This window comes from Rhinichthys klamathensis, unplaced genomic scaffold, assembly GCF_029890125.1.
Source record: "Rhinichthys klamathensis goyatoka isolate OS25496 unplaced genomic scaffold, OSU_Roscu_1.1 h1tg000180l_1, whole genome shotgun sequence".
In the NCBI taxonomy this organism is placed as follows: Eukaryota; Metazoa; Chordata; class Actinopteri; order Cypriniformes; family Leuciscidae; genus Rhinichthys; species Rhinichthys klamathensis.
Window position 1 is genome coordinate 1,002,931 of NW_026606708.1, and position 12,321 is coordinate 1,015,251.

Genomic DNA, 12,321 nt, shown 5'->3' on the forward strand with positions numbered 1-12,321 from the left:
TTTGCACTGAAAAGATCAGCAATAATTGAATTGCAGATGATTAGTGAATGGAATGCAGGTTTTTACAATGAAATACTACTAACAAAATTATTTAGTACATTTTCCCCTCAGTTTCCTGAAGAACAATTGTGTTAGTGATAGAAAGAAGAGGTTTGTTTTAGGGTTTGTTTTATTTCGCCTGTTTCTTGGAAAAGTTTGACCTTCAGTTAAACACAATGAAACACAATGGGGGAAAAACTTTTGTAAAACATCAAAAGAGAAAGAACAACCCAGTACCAAACAGATCAGGCACTCTGTTTGTATTTCAAGGAAAATAACTTATTTGATAAGACTGAGGGAATTAAGAATGTGTTCATTATAAACAGAACCAATAAATGGAAATTTTTATCAGCACTCAAAACACTTTCACATGTTTTCTGTAGTCGGCTATTTTCAAATAAAGGCCAAATCTTATTCTCCCAAGCAACTCTATTGAATGAACGGATATTGACTTTACACAATCTCTCAAATGCACAAAGCTGGTCTCAACTTTTGTGTGGCACACAGAGAGACAAAAAGAAAGAGACAAAGACAACACAGAAAAAGACAAATTGGATAAAACAGACAACAGGCCAAATCCAAACTATTAAATCCACAATAAGCCAAAACACCTTCACTGGATGTAAATATTAAAACACAAGCTATTACAAACAGGTGTTTAGCAGTCAGGAAGACTGTGTGTGTTGGGTGGGGGGTGGGGTAAGGTTCATGCAAGAATGGGGGCCCCTAGAAAGCTCAGTGGACCCTGAAACACTCAGTGGCCCCAAAGCAATCATCATTGAGAAAAAAGACCTCCAACATTAGAAACTCATGAGCCTAGTAACCCTGAGGAGAGCCACGGGCAGCCGGACCTCCATGAAGGAACTGGGCGTCTCCCTACAGCTCGCCTGAACAGAAACAGAGAGAGGGAGAGCAAGGACAAGTCAAGAAAAAACAGAATAGATCCAAAAATAATGGTGAGGGAAATAAGGAGATGAGAGATGGAGAGATGAAAGGAAAGACGGAAGGTGTGCTGAGTGATGCAGCGAGCCATGGGATGTGGTTTCAAGAGTCTGAACGAGAGAGAAGTAAGAGAAAGCAATATTAACTAAGAAGGAATGCCATCAACTAGAAACCAGTAATACAGTCCAGCTTTATCCATCTTCCTAACACCTTCCATCTGGCCATATTTCATCTCTGTGTCGTAGTTTATCATCACAGTAAACTGTCACAGAAAGTGATCCTAAAAGGAACAGTTCACCTAAAAATGAATCTTCTGTCATCATTTTCTGACCCTCATGTTCTTCCAAACCTGTATGATTTACTTTCTTCTATGGGGCACAGAAAATAGAAGCAGCAATATCCAATTGGTAAGCGAATCATTCTTTTGAATGGGATCTTTTTGATGAATCAGCTAATAAAACGGGTCTGAATTGATTCAAACCGCAACCAGCTCAGTCTGGAAGAAAGTCAAATGGGTTTAGAGTGACAAAGTGGTGAGTAACTCATGACATTATTCACATTTTCGTGTGTTAATACTAAAAGTAGAGCTCTATTTCTCTCTGAGACTTTGCCTAGCACTAGAATTTGCCGTGTAGATCAGAGGGCACGCATGGGTTGTAAAGCAGTAGAGTTGTGGAGTGCTGCCAAGCGGCATGTCTGTGATGTGGTCATGCACTGCTTATCGAGAAAACCCTAACAAAAACAAGCATATAACTCATATTTCTGCAAAACGGGTGCTACGGGTAACCTTGCTAATTAGCAGCATTCGAAGCTAATCTAGAGTAATGCTTTAAAACTAACAAGCTTAAAATGGAGAACCGTGCACATTCACCCATGAATTCCTCTCCCACATAAACACATTTCCAAATATGTTATCTTTTATTTTCCATTACCAGTCCAGCATTATCGTCAGTCGTTTCACCTCAAGGCTGTATATTTGAAAAGTTTATGTGAGAGCTTGAATTGCATACATAAAAAAAACTGGAGATTCTGTGACATTAAAAAAGAAAAAAACATCTTGGAAGAGAGCAAGATCTTGGTTTTCAGGGTCAGATAGGTGACAGAAAAATTCTACCATTTAAATCAGCCATATACACTTTCATAGAAATTTACTTGCAATATCTATATCAAACTGGTTTTGCTGTATGCGTTTCTTTCAGAGCCACTGTCTGTTAGAAGCTCTGCAAAGTTGTTCCCCGTGTATATGGCTGGTTTGTGCTTTGCATTTTGTGTCTGGGGAGGAGACGACAACTTGGATAACTCCAAGGTCAAGGGTCGTGACCCCCATCCCGAGTCAATGCATGAACTGCTGCCTGATTTTAAAGACTTTCTAGCCCTCACATTCTCTGTGTGACCGTAGAGCATGAAACAAGTGTCTCTTTACACACACACACATAATTAACCCGAAACACAAACCCACATTTTCTGTGCTGACAGGAAGACAAACCAGAGATGCATGAATTATGAGGATGACATGGGTATGTACTGGAATGTGTGTGCATGTGAGTGTGCGCAAAGGAATGATTGAGAAATGCTGTGATTTCTGAAACTGATTTCACAACTAATACATGCTCAAACTAACACTTTATCAGCACAGAATGATTGATTCAGAGTCTGTGTAAATCTTTAGATTCCTTAAAACTCAGGTTTAAAGAGATAGTTCACCCAAAAAATGAACTTTCTGTCATCTACTCAACCTCAAGTCGTTCCAAAGCTGAATTTTTTTTTTCTATGGAATACAAAAAGAGATTTAATGATTAGGTGAATGCAATACAATGGCAAAACATCATGACTAAACATTCAAATAGACTTAGTGTGAAAAAAGTCTATTCTTAAGCAATTTTAACAAAAAAAATCCTCCTCCAGTGCGACTCATCGCTTCACACTCTTCAGTAGATTTGATAGCAGCATTGAGTGTCTTCTTCTCTTCTTAATGCTAGTTGGCAAACCAGTAAAAATGAGCTTTTCTTAAAATCTTAAAGCATTCAAATGAGATTTTTTTTTTGTAACTATCACTAAAATATCAGTATGAATTCCGAAGCCTTTTCTCTTATGCCACAGCCCCTAGTGAATCTCTGCTATAGGTTAAAGACCACAAATAGATGCCTTAGTAATGTTTGCCCTCAGCTTTTATTCAAAAGACAGAGAACGCACACGCACAAAAGAGTTTCACTCCCTTTGAGCCCCACACCAAACAAACCGAATAGTGATGTGAGCGCAGAGGCATCTCTTTCAAAGCTGAATCCCATGGAGGTGTGCAGTGTGTGCGCTTGGGGCCGGCCATAATCTCAATGGCTTTTGGGGTCTTCTATGATGTGTTTGTGTGAATGTATTCACAAGCATACAGCTTGTGTTTGTGCTAGCACATGTTTTAATGAGAACGCAGTGTGTGTCTATGTGTCCATGACCATGCAGTGTGGGATTTCGGGTTGAATGGAGCGATGAATGGTGGATTATGCTGAAAGAAGAAAAGTGAGAAAGAGAAAGAGGCAAGACAGCGGGTGAGAGTGACAGACAATATAGAAACCGGCCCACTTCCTGTTTTTAACTGATCAACCAAGCAGACAATTGCACAGCGAGAGAGAAATCAGCTTGTCAGATGTCCCGTCTCGCTTTCTCTAGCTGGGATGAGCATTTAGTTCCAGACGGTCTTTGTTAAGCTTCAAAAGCAGATAATTAAACCATTAACCATAAACCATCTGGGGCAAAGCATCATGTCTCCATCCACTCGTTCAGCCTCTCTCTTTTCAGGACATCCCTTTTCTCACCCATCACCGTTTTCCTACCCTATGTCTTGCTATTCAGAAGACCGGCTAATTGAGAACACATTGTTTTGTCTTTGCTGTGGTCGTTCATTCTGCCTACTGATTTATTAAAGCGAGGGGTCGCTTGACGGGGCGGTAAGTGAATTGACGGGTGTTATTGGGAATGCTGTTCTGAAAGAGTGAAGGAAGGGATGCATCTTTTTATGATTAACCTTCATTATGTTCTATTATGTTATAATCCTCCCTCAACTTTCTCTTTCTCTCTGACATTCTCGTTTTGACGTTGTTTGGGCATCTGAACTGCTGAGAGAAAAGTGTTTTTGTGGGACAGCAGTGAGACATGATCGAGAGCGGTGAGACCCTACTAAACAGGCACCAAGCCAAATCCAGATCTTTGTATTTTCTTATAGTTTTATCATAGCTGACACCATAATGCGATGCCTTAAAGGGGTCATAAACCTTTCATAATTTTTTTTTTGGAGTGCATTTATAATGTTAGTCATGTTTCTTGCATCTAAAGAAGTCGTAATTTACTTCATAACCTTATTCTGACCTCTCTCCGAACCTTAGAATTAAACAGACTGATGTAATGTAAACACCCCCGTAGAAAAAAAAGTCAGGTTACACTTTATTTCGATAGTCAACATTAGACATTAACTAACTTTGCAACTACATGTCAATAACTCTCATTAGGTTAGGGTTAGTTTATGGCTTAGTAGAATAAGTTGACATGTACATGCAAAGTTACTTCAGTAGAATGTCTGATGAGAAACATCAAAATAAAGTGTTAGCAAATATTAAAGGGGACCTATTATGCCCCTTTTCACAAGATGTAAAACAAATATTTGATGTCCCCAGAGTGTGTATGTGAAGTCTTAGCTCAAAATACCCCACAGATCATTTGTATAGCATTTTAAAATTGCCAAATGTGGGCTTGTACAAAAACGCATCGTTTTAGTGTGTTTCCCTTTAAATGCAAATGAGCTGCTGCTTCCGCCCCACTTTTCCGATGAGAGAGGTCCTCTGTATAATTAAGCAGTATCATGTAATAAACATAGGCCTACCTGAACTCCTGTAGCGAACATGAAATGTCTTCATTGATAACTGAGTACCAACGGACTTGGTCAGCGGTTTTGCGTCTGTCTGACAAGCAATATCTCTTGTTTGGCTGCTCTGATTTGCTGTCCTTTACAAATAAAGATTCCACTATCAGCGCGATAAAAAAAAAAAAAAAACATACGGTAGCTGGACGGACTCATGGTGCTATCACATACTATCACAAACTTTATAAGTCTAACATGTTATTATGAGCTTGACAAATTCAACGGCAATTTGAAAAACAAACGCGTAATACTTACTTCTAGATGCTAGATGTGTAGCTGGATCACGAACAGTTGGCACTGCTACATCCTTCAGGAGCAACTTTTTAGTAAATAGATAGAGCTATGTGGATTAATACATCCAGCTACACAACACCGACAACACTTGGGAGACATTCTCGTCAGTGCAGCAATGGCGGATGTGTACAACTCTCAACTGTCTATGCTCTCAACCTGCTCTCAACTCGCTGTGAACTCGATCAGGGCGGTTCTATGTTAAAACGGCAGTGTCTGTCAACACTCGTGGGCGGGGCCTGCGGCTTTAGTGACGTCACTAAAGCCGCATTCTGAAAACAGGTCGTTGGGAGACACTGCTTATGATTAATGGGGATTTTTTTTAAAAGGAGTGGGTGGATTTTTATCACTGTACGGTGGTTGTGTACACACACTGCCAACACACATTTATGTTCAAACACCATGCAAAAGTGAATTTTGCATAATAGGTCCCTTTAAGGGAAGAATTCACTTCAAAATGAAAATGTTGTCATCATTTACTTACCCTCAAGTTGTTTCAAACATGTATGAAATTCTTTCTTCTGCTGAACACAAAAGAAGATATTTTTAAGAATGTCGGTAACCAAACAGTTGATGGACCCCATTGACTTCCATAGTATTTTTTTTCCTACTATGGAAGTCAATGGGGTCCAAAAAATAATGACAAAATTTGCATTTAGAAGACCAAACCCAACGTTGAAAATTAAAATCTGACGTTGGATTCTGACATCAACCCGCCTTTCATTTCCAACCAAAATCCAACGTCTGCAACCAAAGTCATCCCCTGACTGACGTTACTACTTTCTACTCAAGGACCTTGACAGAAATGGAGTGGATTAAAAAGTACAATTTGTCTTTCAAATGTAGTGAAGTTAAAGTAAAAAGTTTCCAGAAAAATAATAATACTCAAGTAAAGTACAATACTGAACAAGTGTACTTAAGTAAATGTTACTGTCCACCTCTGCATGTAGTTACAAAGTTACTTATAGTTAGAAGATTGTCTAATTGAAAGCCCCTCTTTTTTTCAAAGGGGGTGTTTATAGGATTCTTAAATATACATCAGTCTGTTTAATTCTAAGGTTCAGAGAGAAATAAAAGCATGGCAAGAAATAAAAACTATATGAGATATTATATGAGATTTAATATGATATAAAGATGAACTCACAATTGCAAGGAAAAAAGTCAGGACTGTGAGATAAAAAGTTGCACACACATTTTAATTTTTTTATTCTGTGGTGGAAACAAGCTTGAATAGAAGAAATGATTTCTATAAGTAAATTTGTTTACCCTATTCAATTGTGTTGTTCTTTTAAGATGAACTTTAAGTGAATTTTAAATGATGGCAAATACAATTGAAATATAAAAATAGCACAAATAAGCATAAAAAATTAAATACCCAATATTGTCTGATATCAATTACAAATAAACGATATGGTACATACTCTACATGAAATCTTCCAATTTTCCAATTTCCAACTCAAACTGCATGCATTATTTAGGCTAATACATGATATTCTCAGGAGAGGAAGAACTGGGATTATAAAGATTCTATTCAGATAGTAACATTCCAGAACCCACTCCAAGATTCCGGTCTCCTGGGAAACACAAGTCTAATGACACAACACCTCATCAGAGAAAGAGTGAGCGAGTGAGACCCTCACTGATCAGAGGAAAGCAGCACTATAGGGTGAGAAGAGCTGATCCAATAGGAGTGATGGGGGAGTTGAGAGGGAAAAGTAATCTGTTGTTGAATAGAAGAACTGGTGGATGAGAAAGGATGAAGTGGATGTGAGAGAAAGGCGTAGTATGTACTGAATTCAGTGAAGGACCTCTTAACCGTTGATGAAGTGTGTTCACTTGGTGAGGTGTGTAGAATCAGGCTATAGAAACATACAGCACATGTGCAGTCTGACACTGACCGATAGCATTTAGAGAAAAAACAACTTTGAAACCCTCTGAGAAACCTCTCACACAGTACTTTCTGTGCTCTCTTCTGAATCGTCAAAAACGTTCCAACACTGATATTTATACTCCTCCTGCAAAAACAACATAGCTGCTACTGAAAACTGTTAGAACAACCAATCACAAAACTCCCAACTTACTTTATCTCAAAGCTGTCCTGCAGAGAGAGAGCAGCAGTGAAGTCTGGGTCATTTTACTGGGAAACATGTTTGGAATATGCAGCATGTACACTTTGTTCATGCATGAAAGACTGTGATAATACATCATATATTAAATAATGATAATATAAATTTGAAGTAAAAAAAGGCGAATCCATGCGGTTTTCTTCAGTATATCGTGAAGCGTACAGCTTTTTCTCTCAGTTGTTGCAAAAAAAGTTAGCGTGTGTATGCATATGTATATATATATATAACAAAATACTGAATCTAATCTTGGTTTAGATGTTTTACAACTGCAATTCTTCAGGTACTAGTTTTTAACTTTTCATATCACATACTTTTGGAAATAATCTCTAAGAATCAGGAAAAAATGATTAGAAATCTGGGCTGGCAACCAAAATCTTTGGGTTGAACCCTAAACTATAGAGTTGCTGAATTCCTCCATCTCCCTTGAGCATGCACTTAATAACTAAACCAGATAGAGAGACATATCCTACCTTCAGGGTGTGTAAATATTAAGAGAAACTTTGTCATGTAGGGCCAAAAACATCTAGTATTGGATAAGCGCATCCTCTGGGCTCAAAAAGATCCGGGAGGGAAAAACATCCCACTACAATAAGCGCTTAAACGGCAGGGGCTCATGGTAAGAGTCGGAAGAAGACAAGGGCAGAAAAAAAGTGATCTAATGACTCAATTAAAACTAACAACACCGAAGAACAGCTATTATTGTAATCATAATTAGTACACACAGCACATTTTAATTTGTATATCAAGGCAGGTTGTATAGTCTGGGATCAGGCAGTGTGTGGGTGATTTTGGAGCAATCAAGTGTGTATGTGAGTGAACGTGATTAAGTCTTAATAAGCAAATGATTAAATATGAATTTCTTCCATGTTTCCTAGAATAGACCTACACTATTTTCACTTATATAAACTGCATACAGATACAGAATACTGTATCATGACAGATGTACAATATACACTTCGGCAATATTGTAAATGCTGACAATAATTCCACTACAGTTTGGTTGACTAAACACAAAATTTGATTAAATATGGAAATAATAATAATTGCATTTATTTTCTAGATTGGGTCCACTGTTTTAAACAGCAAATATTACTTTGAAATTAGAATATCGCATGAAACATTTGCAAATATAGCACAGTTTCCATCACGTGTTCCATTGGCACAAAATATCAGTAAAATGGAAGTTGCTGCAATCGGGGAAGTCACTGTCTATTTTTCCGTATATCATGAATTAATTGCGCCTCAGAGCACACAGACGAAATGCAATAAATGTCATGTTATCTTCAGTTCAGACTTCAGAGGCGGATGCCTGGTGTTTGGGAATGCAATTATGTGAGACACTTTTTGGAGGTCATAAACCATTTTGATGACAAACTTTGGCTCAGGCATTTCAGAATGACCAAACCAACATTTGAGATGCTGTGCAATGAAACTGGTTCATTGGTTAGCCCAGTTATCCAATCAGATTCTCTAACGAGGCAGTTTTTTGTTCCACAACGAGGGATTTATCCGGTACATGCGTTTCAATCATAGTTTATATGCATAAAAATACATATGCATTTTTAGAATTTATGAGAATTTATGTGCATCTTGCAGTTTTCATCCAGTGTTTATGGAAAAAAATTAAAAAAGTGAATTTACCCAAAATGTGAATAAAAAAAAAAGAAAAAATAGGTCGATGGAAACAGGTAATTGGACAAATAAAGAGATCATGAAGAAAAAAAAATTGCATAATACTGTACTTAATTGCATAATGTCTGAATACTTTTATTTTTGTCTAATCCATACTATATAGGCTACTATGTTTTTTTTTATAATAGGCAGGATTCAGTGCATAGTGCAGTATGCTAGTATTCCATTCTAAACATAGTCCAGTTGAGTGAACATGCACAAAATCATATAACATCTGCACATGTGCAAACAATTGTGTAAACTTTTGTGTAAGATTCTGTTTAAGATTTTTTCTTTGCTCACTTGTGTATTTCAATTTGGTGAATTGCTGGATATGTTACTGCTTGCAGAACTCACTGTTTCAGCACCCCGTCTCACCCTAATGCCCAGTCATAACACTCAAACGCTGACAGGAAATGTCAGTTCTTTATAAGTGAACAAATATTCTCCAGCTCCATCCCTCCCAAGAAACGACAGAGTTACATGGCAAACCGGCGGATGGGAGGGAGCGAGCGATAGAATGAGAAGATGACAGAGGAAGGCTGAGCAGAGCCTCTGTAATATGAAGGTGTGGGCATGTGTGTTTATCTGAAGGATGGAGGGAGAAAAGCAAGGGAAAGAGAGCGTGTTAAATTTCATTTCATCAAGTAAAGTGGTGATGCTATAAGCTTAAGTTGTTTGGTGACAGTTTTGCCCTTTTTACCCAGTTTACTCTCTGACCGATCACCTCCCCTGCCAGGGGCAGCTAATGGACTCATCCATTACAGTGACAACTGAGCAGAGCACTGCGGACCGGCCCACGAATGGAAGCATGGGGGAGGAAAGGTGAGATGAATTAATGGCTTTCAGCAGCATGCTAATTACCCCAAAAGTCTATTAGCCTCCGGACCCCTGAACACATAAACACAAACACACTCTTCACGTCCTATGTGCAAGCCTGAAAACATTACTACACTCTCAAACTCACACAACTTATCACTCACATCCCTCACACTAAGCAGTATCACATTTCCTATCCAACACTAAATCACAAGCAGGTGGAAATGCTCTTGTTTAATCTCCTCTACTCACTCTAATCCCATCCCAAGCCTTCTGTCTAAACACACTGATAACCACACACAAGCAGCATATTCTTTCCTTAATGGCTCTGACTGGTCAGGTCTGTCTCGCACTCACGATTACTTTCTCTGGATTGGACTCTTTTATAGTATTTTTACCCTTTTGCTCAATTTTCCACAGTATTAGTCTGTGATCAGAGCACGAAGGACTTCATGGGAGACTGCAGGGAATTTAGTTACACTGCAGTACGATGGGTCTTTTTTTAAATATATTGATAAGCCAAATTGTTTTTTTTCTTTGCAATAGTCTAATAACAATTACAAAAGCGCATTGATAAAATGAGAATGAAAACTTTAAATATAAAAAAGATAATTAAAAATATGAATAAATACTATAATAATAGTATATAATTAGTACTAAAACAACTGCTTTTAAATGACTTGTTTAAAATTTGAATTTGAATTAAAAAAAGTTCATCTCTTGGCACCAGAAATGACCTAGAAACTTGTCTACATATGACAGACAGCACATTGCAAAAATATACATGCAGATGACAGCCAATAATCCATAAAAGAAATATGTAAAAACTATGATAAAAAGTCAATTTTATTTGATCTCTAATGGGTGGGCACCTTTTTATGGGATGGACAGTGACCACTAGTTTTGAACAACTTCAGGCCTGGTGTAAGATGAGCCAATAAGTGGGGTAAGTTGTGCCAGTTTGATTTGTATCCTTTTTCTTTTTAACAGGCGAAAATAAAATACAGCCAGTATTACCATACCCATTTATCAGTTTGAAAAACGGGGATCTACCTTAAGATCACAGAAAACTTGTACCTTGTAAATGACCAAAAGCAACTGAGGCAACATGAACCAAAGTATAACAAAGTCGGATTTAAGGATTTCATTTAATATGCTATAGTATTTTGACAACTTAGATCGATTCAGTGCACAATCCACAATCACTGATTCTGTCTACATCATATTTATGGTTGTTGATTCAACGTACCCCAGGCCTACTGGATTTGTCCCAACTCCCAGGATTCTCGGGAAAAATGCTTGAGCCATCAGATAAAGCTACGTTTTGTGTTTTCGTTAAGTTATTACACAGAGCTCATGAAAGTACCAACAAAACAGTGGCTCATTTTTAGCCCTGTCTCCCTCTACTCAGTGTGACCTTAAAACTACTCAGATTTTTCTCCTTACTTCCTCTAATCTGCTTCTCATCTGCTTTTCACCCCCTGGCAATGATTTTCTGCTTTTTTGCTGTTTGTGTTTATTCTCAAATTCTGCCTTGCTCTTTAATCTTCCCTTATAAGTCTTCCAGCAGCTAGGCAGATGGAGACAGAGAGAAAAGACCTAATGATATTTGACCTGACAAGACCCAGACACCTACACCAAACCCGATCAAAGGGTGAATAATAATACAGACCTTTCTTTCTCTTTCTCTCTTACGCACACACACATACTGGCAGTGGTCTCAGATGACCTGTTGTGTTCTACTTCTGTCTCTCTGTCGGTCATTAGCAAAGCAATCTTAACAGGTTATAAAGCAATCTGCCCCCTGAGACTGCCAGCATATTGAAAAACCTCATGCTACAATTGGCCTTTTAAAACACTGTAATATAAACCTGGCTGGTGCTCAACATACCACAAACGGCAAACCAAAATACCCAATAATATTAATTTAAAAAACAGAATTCACGACAGAAACACAAGAGCTGAATGAATCTGTCAAAGGGGATTTAAGGATTAAGTGTTCAAAGGACAAGAATGTTGCTAAAACTATGAAACAAAGAAATCTTTGAAGGAAGGATCTTTCTTAAGCGGCTGTAAATGAAATAGACACGAGTCTTAGATATGTGAGCTGTTACGGCAGCCACCAAAGCTAGCATGCACACCTGGATGAAGCGCATGTACATTGTCCAAAATAAATGACACACATTTCCCTCTTGTATCATGTTTATAAACATGGAATGTTTGAATCTCTGCAGATACATTTCTGAAACTAGAAAATAGATTTTTGTTCTTCTCGTGTACTTCCTGTCTGAAATGTACAATATTTAATATTCAAACTAATTTAAATCTACAAACAATCACCTTGTCAATGTATTTAAAGTCAAACAGATTTAATCAAAATATTGCCATGTTACTCTCCATTAAAATCATAATGAAGAGCAAACTTCTCACAAAAGAGTGGATGTTTAGAAATTGATTCTGAAAATAATAGTTGAGTATCTCAGTACATGAGCTCAGATTTCTTAACTTATAGGCCGTTTCTCAATA